Below are 18,973 nucleotides of genomic sequence, written 5' to 3'. Positions count from 1 at the left end.
TGTGTATTGATATCAGAATTCTTTTTTTCAGAGTTTCGGTTGCTATTAAGCCATGTTTATCCTTATTTACAGTTAGTTACTACCAACTGTTAGAAAATGCGAAATTCTGTGTTTTGCAAGAAGAAAGAACACAGATGTGGTTATTTGTTTGTTTTTATTTTCTCAGGGGGTGATTGCATCAAACTAACTTTTCAAACAAAAATTAAAAGCTTTTGTTGCTCTTGTAGGGACCAAAAAGACTAGGCCACGGTAGGTTGGCTAAGAAGTGATATCATACTAAATAACACCACACGGTGACACAATCGTTCCTGAAAATTTGCGTAAAAGCTATTATTTAAGATAAATGATATTTTTATCTTAATACTTAATTGAACCAAGTTGATTCAGTTGATTTTTAATGAAATTATGTTAATGATGCATCAGCTATTATAAAGGAGTGGTGAGATATTGTGTGGACCGAGTTTGAGCTAGATATACCATAGCTGTACTATATAGCTGTACTATAATACTTTATATCGTTCTGATAACAAGAGACCTAAGTCAGAAAGACAGCCTTTTAAACTAGGGAACACAACTATGCACAAAACAAAATCATATGCAATCTTTTTTCAGACAGCCTCTTAACGCTTTGGTTCCCTGAGGATTGCAGGGCGTCAAAAAATATGTCAGTAAAATATATAGGATACCGGTAAAATACGTATAATACCGTTAAAATGCGTAATTTAAGTAAAATACGTAATGGGTAAAATACGAATTTTACATGGGTCCGTAAAATTTCGGTAAAATGTTCAGTTTTACCATGACCAATGTTACCAGTTACAACACTAGGCACATTTACTAACTGTTCAAATTTTGTCTAAAATTTCGATTGTAATCCAAAATTTAACTTCTTGAGCAGAAAAACTGAAAAAAATAAAACATAACCAATCAAATTAAAAAACTAATATAGGGGAAAGTGATGAAACAGTACATTTTGAGAATTTTAACCCCTACAAGGCAAATTTCTAAAGATTTTTGAAATCTTTTTCGAGTTTTGCGTCTTTCCCACGAAAAACCTTACAAGCACAAAATTTCTTCAAATTGATTCTTCATCAATCTCAAACTCATTAATACTTCCACAATATAGAGACTTATCATCCCACTCATTGTTGAGCGGCATATCTATGTCTGAAATGCTAGTTTGATGTTGTAATCAAGGAAAGTATTGTCCAATCTTGAATATAGGATCTTAAAGTTGGAACAAAATCTTTAAGAAACAGGCAGACTTAGGCCTAATATTTAACAAATTTAATCTAAGACAAAGATTGTTCTGCAAAATAATTGTATTTAAATAGGCTAGGGTGTCAGGCAAGGGGTAACTTTTGTCTAAGAGAAAATGTTGAAAAAAAACTTTGATAGGCAAAAAAATATCACTTCAGGTCCTCTACAATACAACAGGAGCACTATCAATTTTACCAATGTTCTGCCTCCAACTACATATATTTCCATTTTCTCGGTTACGAAAAACTTCTGTCAGTACAAGGCAAAACAAGACACCATGAAAAGCGTCCGGAATCACCACCAAAAAAGTGTTCAGAGTTACCCCATGTTGATGCCATTTTGAAAATTTATTTTTTCGTAGATAACAGCATGATATTTACGGATGAAAATTGCCATGCAAATATCAGGGGTGTACCTTGTCTGATCCTGCTATCTTACAGTCCGAAAGCTACAATAACATAGAAAATATTTGACAAAGACTACATGTGTCAGGATTTTCAGCAAGCATATAAAAACTTCCTTACTTTTTTTCTCGGTTGTCTCCTTTATCCAAAATTTAAAACTTGTGCCAAATGTGCATTACAAGAAGGATATCTCGTGAGAATTTTTTGAATGGATTAGCTGAAAAAAAATTAGACAAGAGGTCAAACGTGCGGAGTCGCCCCCATTTGTTTTCACCCCTCTCTCCCCTATATACGATTTAGCAGCGAAAAATTTGGGCCTGGGCTAATGGAGCTTGTAGTCACCATATCCTAGTCATATCTTTGTTAGGCCAATGTCGAGGTTTATAAAATTATCTGAGTTCAAATGCCAAAAAAAAGTTTTTTTTAACAGAAAGTAAGAGAAAAAAAAATATCATCAATTGGTCTTGTGTATTACTCCGGTGATTTTCTGAGGAGATTTTGGGTGAATGAAAATATTAAAGAAGAAATTTTTGGTGAATTTTCCCGGGGGTATGCCTAGTACCGTTTATGAATCTCATAATATTGTTTTTGATTTAATTCACACTTGTATTTTGAAAGCAAAAAATTTAAATGGAAAGAAACCGGTTTGAAAAGTTTGTAACAACACTTATTTGTTGATTTTTTTTCCAAATGCAGTTCTGTATGAAATTAACTAAAAAAAACAAGTTTTTTTTAACTGAAAGTAAGGAACGACATTAAAACTTAAAACGAACAGAAATTATTCCGTATAGATTTTGGCTCACCGTACATGAATAACAAAAACGAAATATGCATATTAATTTTTCTTTTTTTTGGCTAATTGGCTTACTCGAAATCTTGTTCTGACGTAACTTACGAATTAATTTACGTAACGAATTTCTAAATTCGGATGTTTTTATACCGTATATTAGGGAGTTCTCTCCCTAGTCAATACTTCGCTTTTTACGCTAAAGTTCGAATTTTTTTGGCTAAAGTTCGCATTTTAATTTTCCTTTTTTTTTGGTTTATTGGCTTTCTCGAAATTTTGTTCTGACGTAACTTACGAATTAACTTACGTAACGAATTTCTATATTCGTATGTTTTTATTACGTATATCCCTCATATACGTAATAGTTTCTGATCGTTAAGTTCTAATGTTGCTTCTTACTTTCAGTTGAAAAAACTTGTTTTTAAAATTTAATTTCTGATCGTGTTTTAAATAATGCTGGGAAATCCGCCCCCCCCCTTCATAGAATTGTCCATTAACCCAAGGAAACATCCTCCACGAAAAGATTCTCCCGAGTAACCCCCTCCTCCAGCCCCCCCCCCGCCCAGAAAAAATCCTTCCTGAAAATGTCTGTATACTTCCCAATAACCGATACAATATGTAAATAATGGGCAAAGTTCATATCTTGCAGCCCCTTCCATGGGATCTGTGGGGTATTATGTCATCCTAAAAGACATATTTATTAGATTTTTGACTGTGCTGAGCAAAATGGCCATGTCAAAATTTTAATTGGGTGACTTCGGGAAAAAAATGAGCGTAGGAGGGGGCCAAGTTGCTCTCCAATTTTTTTGGTCACTTAAAAAGAGGCACTAGAACTTTCAATTTCCGTTCAAATGAGCCCTCTTATGATATTCTAGGACTACTGGATCGATATGATCACCCCCGGGAAAAAAAACACGCATCCTTGATCTTTCTTCTGAATAAATAAAAAAAAACAAGTTGTTTTTAACTGAAAGTAAGGAGCGACATTAAAACTTAAAACGAAAAGAAATTATTCCGTATATGAAAGGGACTGTCCCCTCCTCAACGCTTCGCTCTTTACGCTAAAGTTTTTTATTGTTTTAAAATATGAAGTTGTGAGACAGAGTCAAACTTTAGCGTAAAGACCGAGGCGTTGAGGAGGGGACAGTCCCTTTCATATATGGAATAATTTCTCTTCGTTTTAAGTTTTGATGTCGCTCCTTGCTTTCAGTTAAAAAAACTTGTTTTTTTTAATTTAATTTCTGAACGTTTTTGAATTAATAAAGCTTTGATTTTGACTAACCGTAAATGAATAATCAAAACAAAATTCGCATATTTATTTTGCTTTTTTTGACTAAATGACTTTCTCGAAATTTTACTTTGACATAACTTAAGAATTAACTTACGTAACGAATTTCTATATTCACGTGTTTTTATTACGTATATTCGGGAGTTCGCCCCCTAGTCAATAACTCGCTCTTTACGCTAAAGTTCGAATTTTGTTCGAATCCCAAACCCTTGAATCACAAAGGCCGGTCAATTAGAATAGATAGCTCTTTTAAAAGTACTAAACAAACTTTAGCGTAAAGAGTGAGGTACTGACTAGGGGGCGAACCCCCTCATATACGTAATCATTTCTGTTCGTTTTAATTTCTAATGTTGCTCCTTACTTTCAGTTGAAAAAACTTGTTTTGTATTTAGTTTCTGATCGTTTTTTAAATAATGCTGGGACATCTGGCGCCCCATTCATAGAAATGTCCCTTCACCCAAGGAAACATTCTGCATGGAAAAATTCTCTCCCTTAACCCCGACTCCGACCCCCCCCCACAAGATATAGGTTCCACCTGGACACACCTGTATACTTACCAAAAACCAATACGATATGTAAACAAAGGGCAAAGTTTATAAAAATGGGAAAAGTTCCCTTCCTCCGGGAACTTTGGGGGAATAAATAATCATTCATAATATATCTATTAGATATTTGACTATGCTGAACAAAATAGCCATCTCAAAATTTCGAATGGCTGACGTCGGGCAAAAATAAGCGTGGGAGATAGCCAAGCTAACCTCCATTTTTTGGGTCAATTTAAAGGACAGTAGAACTTCTTGTTTTCGTTAGAATGAGCCCTCTCACGATATTCTAGGACTACTGCGATACGATCAACCCTGAGGAAATAAAAAAAAACAAAAAAAAAACAACAAATAAACACGCATCCGTGATCTTTCTTCTGGCAAAAAATACAAAATTCCACATTTTTACAGATAGGAGCTTGAAATTTCTATTGTAGGGTTCTCTGGCACGCTGAATCTGATGGTTTGCTTTTCATTAAAGTTCCATGACTTTTAGGGTTAATTCCCCCTTTTTTAGAAAATAAGGCAAATTTTCTCAGGCGCGTAACTTTTGATAGGTAAGAGTAAACTTGATCAAACTTATATATTTGAAATGTGCATGAAAATTTGATTCTCTTGATATATCCATTGGTATTAAAATTCCGTTGTTTAGAGTTTCGGTTACTATTCAGTCGGGTCGCTCCTTACTTACAGTTTGTTACCACAAACTGTTTGATACATTGATGCCAACGCGGTACAATTGTACCGTTTTTGGAACAATTTGGAGGTCCTGATAAAATACGGTATGGTTGGATATATTTTGGTACTATCAAATTTTCCATTACATGCTGGATTTACTTGATCCTTTCGGTACAATCCTTTCATGCGGGCCTCTCGGCTTAATCACTATAGACTAGGCAATGATAAAACCCATTTTTCACGTTTTAACTGTTATAGAGCAGGTAATGATAGCAAGGTTTTCATTGAGTATACGATATTAAACTGTGGTTTTTGGGGGTTTAGGGGGGGGAAGGTATCTAGGTTAGGTTGCGTGTTTAATATATGCAATGTTTTACCCCCATTCCCCCTAATGTGCAAATACATAGCGCAAATTTGTTTCTAAAACATTATAAATTCATCCTATTTTATTTTATTTCATTAGCAAAATCGACTTCTTAGAGAGGCCCGCATAAAAGGATAGTACCTTCCTTTCTAACTTGGATATCTGTTTAAGTTTTAGTTTATCGAAAATTTTCGTCTTGTTGCGGCAAAAGTTTAACCTACTAATCAAACGGTAAAAATTAATGTCTTGTGGTACAATTTTATTTGAAAAACCGGTACAGTTTATTTCAAAGCACTGGCAACACTAATGCTATATATTCATCATTTTGGTAACTGTCATTTGATTTCATCATGCGTAGTTTCATGTTTTATTGGTTCATGCTTTTCTTTTGCGTTTCCTATTTCATTTGCTTAGCAAAAAAAGACAATTAAAGTGGGAAAAATTTTTCTGGCAGTAGGTTAATTTTCGTTAAAGAACATTGGAGGGAAAATGGTGGTTAAGAAAAAAGAGGAAAAAGAAAGATTCGACGACACTGAAAAAGAGTTTTAGTGCTTCTGAAAAATAGCCACATAGTACAATTCGAGTTAAAATCCATCTCAGATTTGGGTAGAAAAATTTTAATTTTTAATAGGATATTTTTTAGTGATTTACAAGATGGCCATAAAAGGGAGGGGCGCTAAATAATAAGTCTTTGGAATTTAGGACGTATAACTGTACGGGAATTCTAATCTTATCTAAATTCTCTAAATTATCTAATATTAACTAAATTATGTATTTTTAATAATATATTGAGCCTGTTTTTATATTTTATTTGGACCGCATTTGTAATACCTTACGCGGTACTGGTGCATTATGCGGACACCGCGAAAGAAGTCAAGTTTTTTAATGCTAATGAAATAAAATAGGATTAATATATGATAGTTTAGAAACAAATTTGGGCTACATATTTGCAAATTAGGGGGGGGGGGGTAAAGCATGGCACATATTAAATACGTAACCTAACCTAATCTGACCTAACCTAACCTAGGTACCTCCCCCCCTAAACCTAAAAAACAACAGTTTAAATATCGTAAACGCAATGAAAACCACGCTTTGCATTCCATTTCTCTATAGCGGTCCCTTGCAAATAACCCATTTGTTGGGTTTCGTTTCTCGTTTCCTTGATACAATATATAGCGGTGCCCGCATAATGCAACAGTACTGCTTAAGCCTATTTAACCCTTTTATATCTCAGACAAATCTTTTGTTTATTAGAAATCCGTCTCACATTGCAGATCCTTTAGTTTTTGTGTTTTAAAAGAAGTGTTAGCAAGAATCCCAATTCTATCAGTCTTTAATCACTCTGTTGAAAGTGATTTATTATTCTGTGAGAACTGTCGCGTATGCTTTGTGAACACCAACTCTTGGGCACTGCATTTTGATAGGTCCTTTTGTTCTTACCGTTTTAAGTTGCATCCACGTGAAAGCTGGTTATTCGCAAATACGGGTAGAAAAAAAGCTTCTTTATTTGCCCCCCTCCCATGGGGAAGATTACCCACCGGAGTCTAAAAGGCTTCGCATTTTGCTCTTCTATTGTGTATGACTTTGTTTAGATTAGTTTAATTTTTTAAAACTGACCAATACTGTATAGATTTTGTAAGAATTTATTATCGCTTTCGTAAATTGGTTGTTTATATTTCAGTTATTGGGTATAATTTGTACATCTTTGTGGAGACATTACAACCTAGTTTTTGGATTTCAACCATATTATACTGAAATCAGATTATTTGTAGGCGGTTTTATGATGTGTGCAATGATTCTAGCACCTTTGCTTCAGCTGGCCATCTGTTTATTCTATGGTCGTGATGCTTCAAGCGCAGAAGAAATGGTAAGTATACCTTATTTCACGCCTTTCATTCAATTGTCCGTATGCAAAAAAAAAAAAAAAAAAAAAAAAAAAAAAAAAAAAAAAAAAAAAAAAAGGCCTTTATAGATACCTTTTTTGTGAATTCATGTTTGTAAATGTTTGCCTGTTATTTTGAAGATTTTGTTTAGATTAAATTCAACCCACATTCAACTGAACAGACATTCAATTCAGTCCCATCTATGTCCACCTATGTGTTAAAACATTTTTTTTTTGTCCTTAGAGTAATTGCACTGATGAATCATATTTTCCCGAGGTGCTGAAAGTTAAATAATAACTCAGGTAAAATTTTATTTAAGAACGTCAGTAGCTGAGAAAAAAAAAACAGTCTTTTAAAAATAAACTGAAATCACGTTTAGAGTTTTTTTCAACAATACCAGGGTAAGTATTTTCCCATTGATCACATCTATCATAGTGACAATTGGAGCATATAATACCTCTAGTGTTAGTCACATATATTTTAAAGTTATAATAAGAGTGGTACGCTTCTCAGTTATGAGGATATGGTGCAGTAATCTCTAGGAATTGCTTATCCCATCTTCTACCATGACGCCAAAAATCCCCAACAGACTCCAGGCTGGTCTTGACTGTACTTAGCCTTGTCTACTTGTCTTCCCTATTTATTTTTTTCAGTGGCTCATGAAACTACTAGATTCGTAAGGGCACTATCTGACTTCCGACATACGTGGCCAAAATAGGTGAGATGGTTTTTTTTTTTTTTTTTAGTGCACCGATGTCAAATTGTTGGCGGCAGCGTATTCGTCATTTGGCGTTATATACTCTATAGAGTGGACGATTATCACATAAATCTGAATGTTGTCTTCAATACCCTTTCTATATGCCTCCATAGGATCTTCCTAAATTGTGCAAAGATTCTAGACACAGAAGATACTCTGTTCTGAATGTCTTAACTGCAACTGCCTGATATGTTAATTAAAGATCCCATATATTTGAATTGATCGACAACTTCTTTTTAGGTGGTATCTAGGTGGGATACTATTTATCGATAAGTCACCAGAGTTCGTCAAAATTTTGTTTTTTTTTCTTGTATATCTTTAGCCTGACCAGCTCCATTGTGGTTGCTACATTATGTGGCATGGCTTGTGCATCACAGACCTTATTCACCATCAGCGCGGTGCAGTCCTTATAATCAGATTTGCTAATGGAGAAATTAGGCCTGACTTTGATGCCTCTTCAAGAATGCTAGGCACGTGTAAGCATCCAATCAATTACGAAGTTGAAGAGCATGAAGGGAGTATGTAACTCCCTTTTTAACATCCAAAATCGATGTTAAAAAGGGAGGACGATTCCCCAGTAAGTACTACACAGGCTCGGAAGTGATACAAGCATCTCTGGATTAGAATTGTCAGTTTTTCTGGAAAACCGTGTTTTCGTATCGTAATCCTTATGCTATTTCTAATGATCGAGTCAAAATCTGCCATGAAAACTGTGAGAACAGCCATAGGTTTGAATTTATTTTTCATGCGCTGCTCGAGGATCTGTCAGATGGAACAGAATTGGTTGATGCAGCCCATTACACGCTATAACCCCTCCTGACTTGCACGTGTGTTTTTGTTTCTGACAAAACTGATACGCTTGAGGAGAACGATTAAAACATTTTGGCAGCAATGCTTACGAGAGATATCTCTTGGTAGTTTTTACACTGGATTTCATTCCCTATTTGGTACAAGGGAATGAAAATTGATACTTTACAAGCATGTGTTGTACCATCATCCCTAATCTTCTTAAGAAGCTTTAGAGTATAATTTGCACTTTACTGAAAAAAAAAACAAATGAATGTGCATTGTCAGTTTAATATACATATACTGATATTTAATAATCAAAATGTTAAAATTATTTGATTTATGAAAGTTATAAAAGTAAAAATATTTATATTTTTTTTCAGTAAAGTGCAAATTTTGTTCTGGCCTTGGGAAGGCATAGTGGTTTTGCGTCCAAATTATGTTAATTTCTGCTCGTTTTGAGTTTCACTGGGTTATTTATTGTAATTTCTGTTCGTTTTGAGTTTCATTTATTTATCGATGTTGATTTGTGGTAGTTTCACGCTTGATAGATTATTTGATTTTATTTTTGCTCATTTTTTGTTTAATGGAGTTCTTTACTTTTCTTTGAAAAACTTATTCTGTGGGAAAAGTTTTTAAAATTAATTTCTGTTCGTTTTATATTGACATAGTCTTTTCAGGGGAAAAGAAAATAATAATTTAAATCATTTCGTTTTTTAAGACTTTATAGTTTGGCTAGCTATTTGTATGCTGGGGAAGAATTTTCAGCAATTTTTAACTGCATACACCCTTTTAAAAATCTGGACACAAATAGTACTGTTTAATTTAGTTTCACACCTCCTCTAGTTGCCCTGAAATGGAAAAATTGATACCATTCGCAAAAAAAATCTGTTTACTTTCTTTGATAGCTTGGATACACTTATGCTATTTTGATTTGGTTAAATTGTAAGAGAAGAAATGGGAGGGTTGGCGTGGGAGGTTGGGCGTGGGAGGGTGGGAGTGGAAGGAGGATTAGTTTCCCTCAAATAACTTTCGACTATTAAAAAGGGCATCAGCCCTTTCTATTTTCAATCGAATGAGCCCTTTTAGAAGTTCCCACGACAATTCCTTCGATATGAAGTGCCCTGGTCTAAACAACAACAACAACAAAAAATAATACATTATACCCACTTCGATTTTTACCATAAAAATGTCAAGCCTTCCAATCACTTTCGACTATTAAAAATGGCGCTAGGCCTTTCGATTTCCAATCGAATGAGCCCTTTTCAAAACGACAACAGTTGTAAGCATGCATACAGTATGAACGGAGGTTGTATAAAGCGACCAATCCTTTCATATTCTGGACCTATAAAGCGAGCAAACACGTTATATTTGGAACTAAATATTCAGGGACGAGATTGTGTAATGCAACCAAACTGGTTTCTGAGTGAGCCATTTTGAAGTTTCTACGACAACGCTTTCAATAAAAGCTTTATATGCCATAGGGCATAACTTACAACCCTTGCCCTGAGGGCTGTGGGAGGAGGGGTTGTTATCCTGAAAGACCTAATTTCCAAAACTTTTAACTAGGTTAAATAAAATGGCTATCTAAAATTGTGTTCGGATGTGTTTGGGGAAAAGGTGGGCGAGAGAGGGGGGTTAGTTGCCCTCAAATCACTGTCGACTGTTAAAAAGGATGATATCCTTTTGAATTTTAAATTGAATGAGCCCTTTTCAAATTTCTACGACAAAGATTTCAATAAAAACCTTATATGCTCCGGGGCAAAATTTATAATCCTTGCCCTGAGGGTTGTGGGGGAGTGTTACCTCAAAATTTGTATTGGATGTGTTTTGGGGAATGATGGGAGTGGGGGGGGACTAGTTGCCCTCCAATCACTTGCTACTATTAAAAGGACACTAGCCCTTTGAATTTCTAATCGAATGAGCTTTTTTTGAAGTTTCTACGACAACGCCTTCTTTGAAAACCATATATGCCCCCAGGAGATAACCTAATCCCCTGGCTCTGAGGGCTGTGGGGGAGCCCTCAGGGCATATATATATATATATATATATATATATATATATATATATATATATATACACATACATACATATATATATATATATATATATATATATATATATATATATATATATATATATATATATATATATATATATATATATATATATATATATATATATATATATATATATATATATATATATATATTTATATATATACACACACACACACACACACACACACACACACACACACACACACACACACACACACACACACACACACACACACACACACACATATATATATATATATATATATATATATATATATATATATATATATATATATATATATATATATATATATATATATATATATATATATATATATATATATATATATATATATATATATATATATATATATATATATATATATATATATATATATATATATATATATATATATATATATATATATATATATATATATATATATATATATATATATGTTTGGGGGAATGATGGGAGTGGGGGGGACTAGTTGCCCTCCAATCATTTTCTACTATTAAAAGGACACTAAAGGACTACTATTATATATATATATATATATATATATATATATATATATATATATATATATATATATATATATATATATATATATATATATATATATATATATATATATATATATATATATTTTTTTTATATATATATATATATATATATATATATATATATATATATATATATATATATATATATATATATATATATATATATATATATATATATATATATATATATATATATATATATATATATATATATATATATATATATATATATATATATATATATATATATATATATATATATATATATATATATATACACATGATAATGGTAATAAGCTTACCTAAGCTATGGATGTCAGGTATTGTGTTATCTTGGAACGATAATTTCGACAGGACCTGTGCCTGTCATCATAAGGTTCAAATTCAAGACTCTTGCCAGAATATAAAATCACAAAATAAAATAAAACTAAAATCACTGAACAACACTAATAATAAGTCGAACCTGGAATTATTGTTGTAATATGGCCCGGATTTTGGTAGAGGCATTGATGGCCGCTATCCTAGTAGATCTCAAAAAGGTTGGGTCTTTAGAAGTAGGGTGGAGTTTTTTGCGAGTTCTTAGCCTATGGGTAATGGGTTCCCAAATTTCGATGATGCGGAACTCTCCATTGTCTTTATTAATGTCTGGTTTGTGTTTAGCGATTTCCAGAGCTTCTCTGATTTTCTGCTTTAAGAATTGTGGAACAATAGCAGTAAGTTGAGCTTGGTCAAACTCAATAGAATGAGAAGGGTTTTCAAATATATGATGGGCCAGTGGAGAAAAACTATCTTCCTCCTTAAGCTTTGTCTTTTTAAGGCAGGCATCAATGGAATCAGCATGTTCTTTTAATCGGTGATGTAGAGATCTCATGGTACGACCTATATTGGTATCACCACAACTGCAAGGAATCTCATATACTCCTGGTGGATCTGAAGTGATCTTATCTTTACCTTTGTTTAAGAAGGAGGAGACGGTCATTCCAGAAGGAAAAAACACCGTAAAGCCTAGCTTAGTGAGTTTGGAGCTTAAAACTTCAGTAATCCCCTTAATATAATGTAAAGACAAAAAGGGTTTATCTTCTTCAGTCTTAGGGGAGCTTTTGGTGTTTGTGCTACTATTTCTCCTGGAGATAACCTTATCAATGACGTGTTGGGGGTAGCCATTGCCTATAAGAACATCTTTTATATGATCAAATTCAGCCTTCATCTCCAAATCAGAGGAATACACTACAAATGCTCTATCAACCAGCGAATAGACTACAGAATTTTTAATTATTGGGTGGTTTTAAGAGTCATATCTCAGATATCTATCACTATGAGTTGGCTTTCTATATACACTCAAGTCAAACCTAGTTTCCCGTTTGGTAATCAGAACATCAAAGAGTTCAATGGTGAACTTTATATCTGGATCCTGCTGGTTAAAAGTATTGAGAAAGGATCTTAATTTGTCTTCTGTCCCATTCCAAATTATTAGGCAATCATCTACATATCTCATGTAGAGTTGGAGATCCTTGAAGTCCTGCTTGAAGATATTATTTTCGATATATTATAGAAACACCTCACTAAGAACTGGTGCCAAGGCTGATCTCATTGGCTCCTCACCTCTGTTTGAAATTTTGATGCCTGAAAATGAAGTAAGCATTGTTCAGACATAAAGACGTGAGAATAATGATGTCTGTGGTGTCTAAGCTGGTCAGTTCTTTCCAGGAATCATCATTTTCCAAAGCTGATTGCAAAGCTGGCATAGGTCGGGGCAAGGGTATGCTAGTAAACAAAGATACAACATCAAAACTGCACATTGTGGTATTCTCCAAGATGTTGATGCTTTTTAGTCTATCAACTGCTTCTTTGGTATTTCATATTTTGTGTTGTCTGTTAAGAGTTATGGATCTTAAAATACCAGCCAAATACATTTCCAACTTGTGTGTAGCTGAACCTATTGTTGACACAGTAGGTCCAAGGGGACTGTCTGGTTTGTGAATTTCGAGTAAACCATAAAATCTAGGAATGACCGGTCTGGGAAGTACCAAGTCACATGATAGTTACAATATTGTAGAAAATAATTTCAAAGTACCAAGTCACATGATAGTTACGCTATTGTAGAAAATAATTTCAAAGTACCAATTCACAAGATAGTTACGATTTTATATAAAATAATATAAAAGTACCAAACCACATGATATTTAAGCTATTATAGAAACTAATTTCTAAGTAACATGTCAATTTATTGGTACTCTTTTATATAAAATAATTTGAAACTACCTTGTCACTTTATAGTTACGCTCTTGTATAAAATAATGTCAAAGTACCAATTCACTTGATAGTTAGGCTATTATAGAAAATAATTTAAAAGAAATAAGTAACATGATATGGACGCTATAGTAGAAAATAATTCTAAATTACTAAGTCACATTATAGTTAATCTATTGTATAAAATAATTTCAATGTGCCAATTCACAGGATAGTAAGGATATTATGGAAAATAATATCCAAGAGCCAAGACATTTTATAATTACTATATGTCAGAACATGATATAAAAGTACAATTAAGTTTGAATGTTACGCCATTAGATACAAAAAAATCAAAGAAAAAAGACACAAGTTATGTAATTTATAATATAAAATAATATAAAATTACCAAGTCAAATGATCGTTACGCTATTATAGAAAATAATTTTAAAGTACCAAGTCACATGATATTTACGCTATTATAGAAAATAATTTCAAAGTACCAAGTCACATGATAGTTACTCTATTGTGGAAAATAATTTCAAAGTACAAAGTGAAATGTTAGTTAATCTATTTTGGAAAATAATTTACAAGTACCAAGTCAACTGATAGTTACGCTCTTGTAAAAAATGAATTCAAAGTATCAAGTAACATGATAGTTACGCTATTTTAGAAAATAATTTCAAAGTACCAAGTCACATGATAGTTACGCTATTGTAGAAAATAATTTCAAAGTACAATGTCACACGATAGTTACGCTATTGTAGAAAATAATTTCGAAGTAACATGTCACATAATAGTTACGCTATTATAGAAAATAATTTAAAAGTACCACGTCACATGATAGTTATGCTATTGTAGAAAATAATTTCAAAGTACCAACTCACATGATATTTACACTTTTGTAGAAAATAATTTTAAAGTACCAAGTCACATGATAATTATGCTTTTGTAGAAAATAATTTAAAAGTGTTATTTAACATGATAGTTACGCTATTATAGAAAATAATTTCAAAGTGCAAAGTCGCATAATAGTTACGCTATTGAATAAAATAATATCAAAGTAACAAGTCAAAAATTAGTTAAGCTAATTTAGAAAATAATATTAAAATAACAAGTCACTTGATAGTCACGCTATTGTAGAAAATAATTTCGAACTACAAAGTCACATGATAGTTACTCTATTATATAAAAGAAAGTAAAAGTCACATCACTATTACTAGTTACTTGTTCGCGAAAAATAAATCTAATTTAACGTTTCGTGGGATAGTTTCACTTATGTGGAAAGTATTTTCAAAGTACATAAATAAATGATAGCAACGCTATTGTATAAAATAATACTAAAGTGAAAAGTCACATGTTAGTTACTTTATTTTAGAAAATAATTTCAAACTCAAAGTCACATGATAGTTACGTTATTATAGAAAATAAATTCAAAGTACCAAGTCACATGATAGTTACGCTATTATAGAAAATAATTTCATCGGGTAACGTCAAATTATTTGGTCGATTTTGTTTAAAATTTTGTCAAAGTACCTAGTATTATTTTTTGATCGCTATTGTAGAAAATTTATTATTATTACAAAGTCACATTAGAGTTACGCTTAAGTAGACTCTAAATTAATAGGACCATAGGACATTATATTGATATTTTTATATCCAATAAGATCAAAGTACTATGTCACACTATAGTTACGCTATTTCAGAATATAATTTCAAATTACAAAGTAACATGAAAGTTCTGCTTTTATAGAAAATGATATCAAAGTACAATGTTACATGATAGTTACGGCTATTGTAGAAAATAATTTGAAAGTACCAAGTCACATGGTAGTTAGACTATTCTAGAAAATAATTTCAAAGTCCCAAGTCAAATGATATTTCCACTATTATAGAGAATTATATCAAAGTAACAAGTCACATGATATTTCATTTAAATTAATAAATAAATTAGAATTACCAAGTCCCTGGATATTAAACTTATATAAGACAATAATGTAAAAGTACAAAATCACAGGATATTTACGCTATAATAGAAAATGATTTTAAAGCAAAAAGTCACATGATAGTTAAGCTATTGCTTTAAATAATTTCAAAGTAAAAATTAATATTAGATCATAGTCATTATATACATTGATTTAAAATTATACATTAACTGGAGATTTACGCTCTTCTAGGATGTAATTTAATGGTAACAATTAAAATGATATTTAATATATTGTAGTAAATAATTAAACAGTGACTAGTCATATGAGAGTTACACTATATTAAAAAATAATTTAAAAGTAAAATGTCACATGATAGTTACGCTATTTTAGAAAATAATTTCAAAGTACCAAGTCAGATAATAGTTACGTTATTTTTGAAAATAATTTTAAAGTACCAAGTCACATGATAGTTACGCTATTCTGGAAAATAATTTCAAAGTACATAGTTACATTATAGTTAAGCTATTTTATAAAATAAATAAATACTAAGAAGTCACATGTTAGTTATTCTATTGTATAAAATAATTTCAAAGTACAAAGTTACATGGTAGTTAAGATCTTATTTAAAATAATATAAAAGTACCAAGACACATGATAGTTACTACATTTTAGAAAATAATTTCAAAGTATCAAGTCACATTATAGTTATACTATTGTATAAAATAATATAAAAGTACAAAGTCACATGATAGTGACGCTTTTTTAGAAAATAATTTCAAAGTACTCTGTCATATGATAGTGAAGCTATTATAGAAAATAATACAAAAGTGCAAAGACACAAGATAGATACTCTATTGTAGAAAATAAATAGAATGAGAAAATTCACATGATAGTTCGGCAATTCTGGAAAATAATAACAAAATAAAAATACTCATGATAGTTACGCTTTTGCAAAACAAGATAGAAAAGCACAAAGTAATTGTAAAGATACATCCTAATATAAAATGAATTCTAATAATACAGTAACTTGATAGTTAAACTATTCTAGAATTTAATTTCAAAGTATCAAGTCACTTGATAGTTTAACTATTGTAAAATATAATTTCAATTTAACATCTCACAGAAGAGGTACTATTTTTTAGAAAATGATTTAAAAGTAACAAGTCAGTCGATAGTTATACTCTTGTAAAAAATAAATTCAGAATACCATGTAAGATTATAGCTTCTCTTTTTTAATAAAAAACATGAAAACGCAAAGTAACATTATAGTTACGCTATTGTTGAAAATGATTTCAAAGTACCAATTCATATGATAGTTACGCTATTGTAGAAAATAATTTTAAAGTACAAAGTCACTTGATATTTATTATATTATAGAGAATAATTTAAAAGTACAAACTCACATGATAGTTACTCTATATTAAAAAATGATTTTAAAGTAAAACGTATATTGGTAGCTATGCTATTGTAGAAAATAATTTCAAAGCACCAAATCACGTGATAGTCACGCTTTTGTAAAAAATCACATCAAAGCAACATGTCAATTGAGAATTGCGATAGAATATAAAATAATTTTAAAGTAACAAGTCAAATGATAGTTATACTATTGTATAAAATCAAATCGAAGTACCCAGTTTCATTTTATTAACGCTTTTATATAAAATAAATTCAAATTACCAAGTCTCAGGATTGTATCGCGATAGCTGAATTTAAATAAGATGCGCAATGACACAGTATTGAACCACATTTGCAGGTAATTAATTCATAGTACACTGTAGAATGATATTTACACGATTATAGCACATTATAGCAAAGGTCCGTCTCACTTTAAATCTATGCAATTGAAGCATATAAATACACATTTCAATGAGACTTTATTTATCAGATTGAGTAGATAATAATAACAATGTACAAAGTCAAATTTGTTATTAGCGTTTAAATAAAAATATTTCAATGTAACATAAAATAGGATCATTTATCTTGTGTAGAAAATAAGTTAAATGTACTAATTCGAATGATATTTATGCTTTTTTAGAATATAACTTCAAAAGTACAATTATAAATGATAGTTACTATATTTTATAAAATAACTTAAATTAACAAATTCACATGATTGTTACGCTTTTGTAGAAAACAATTTTCGAGTAACATGACACCTGAAAGTTATTATATTGTAGAAAATAATTTCAAAGCATCCATTCAAAGGATAGTTATGCTATTACAGAAAATAATTTTAAAGTACCAAGTCACATGATATTTTCACTATTATAGAAAACAATATCAAGGTACCTAGTCAAGTGATAGTTATGCTATTGTAGAAAATGATTTAAATGTACAAAGTCACATGATAGTTACGCTATTGTAGAAAATAATTTCAAAGTACCAAGTCACCTGATAGTTACGCTTTATTAGAAAATAATTTCAAAGTACCAAGTCACATGATAGTTACGCTATTATAGAAAATAATTTTAAAGTACCAAGTCACATGATAGTTAAGTTATTACAGAAAATAATTTCAAAGTACAAAGTAACATTATAGTTATTCTATTATAGAAAATAATTTTAAAGTTCCACGTCACATGTTATTTACTTTATTTTAGTAAATAATTTTTAACTACCAAGTCACATAATAGTTAATTTTTTATAGAATATAAATTAAAAGTACCAAGTCAGATGATAGTTAAGCTATTACAGAAATTAATATCAAAGCACCAGGTCACATAATAGTTATGGTATTGTATAAAATAATTTCAAAGTACAAAGTCAAATGATAGTTATGCTATTGTAGAAAATAATTTCAGAGTACCCAGTCACATTATAGTTACACTATTGAAGAAAGTAATTTAAAAGTACCAAGCCACATGATAGTTACACTTTTTTAGAAAATAATTTTAAAGTACCAATTCACATTATATTTTAACTATTGGTGAAAATAATTTCAAAGTACAAAGTCACATGATAGTTACGCTATAGTAGAAAATAATATCAAAGTACCAAGTGAAATGATAGTTACGCTATTGTAGAAAATGATTTAAAATTACGTTGTCACCTTATTGCTACATATTTGTGTGAATCGTTATCAATATCCCATGTCACATTAGTTACGCTTTTGCAGTCAATAATTTCAAAGTATCGCGTCACATGGTAGCGACATTTTAGCAAACTAAAATATAAATGTACCGTGTTACCTGTTAGTTACACCATTGCAGATAGTCCTTCCATTACACCATGTCATATTTTATTAATACGAATGAAGACAATAGATTAGAAGTATCAAGTAACTTTATATTTACACTAATGTAAAAAAAAATTTCAAAGTGTCAAGTCAAACGATAGTTACGCTCTTGAAGAAAATAATTTCAAAATACCATGTCACATGATAGTTACGCTCTTGTAGAAAATAATTTCAAAGTACCAAGTCACATGATAGTTACGCTATT

Source organism: Artemia sp. Qi Xiang Cuo, unplaced genomic scaffold (assembly GCF_049724085.1).
Source record: "Artemia sp. Qi Xiang Cuo unplaced genomic scaffold, ASM4972408v1 HiC_scaffold_32, whole genome shotgun sequence".
NCBI lineage: Eukaryota > Metazoa > Arthropoda > Branchiopoda > Anostraca > Artemiidae > Artemia > Artemia sp. Qi Xiang Cuo.
The sequence above is the reverse complement of the archived record's forward strand: the minus strand, read 5'-3'. Positions refer to the sequence as shown.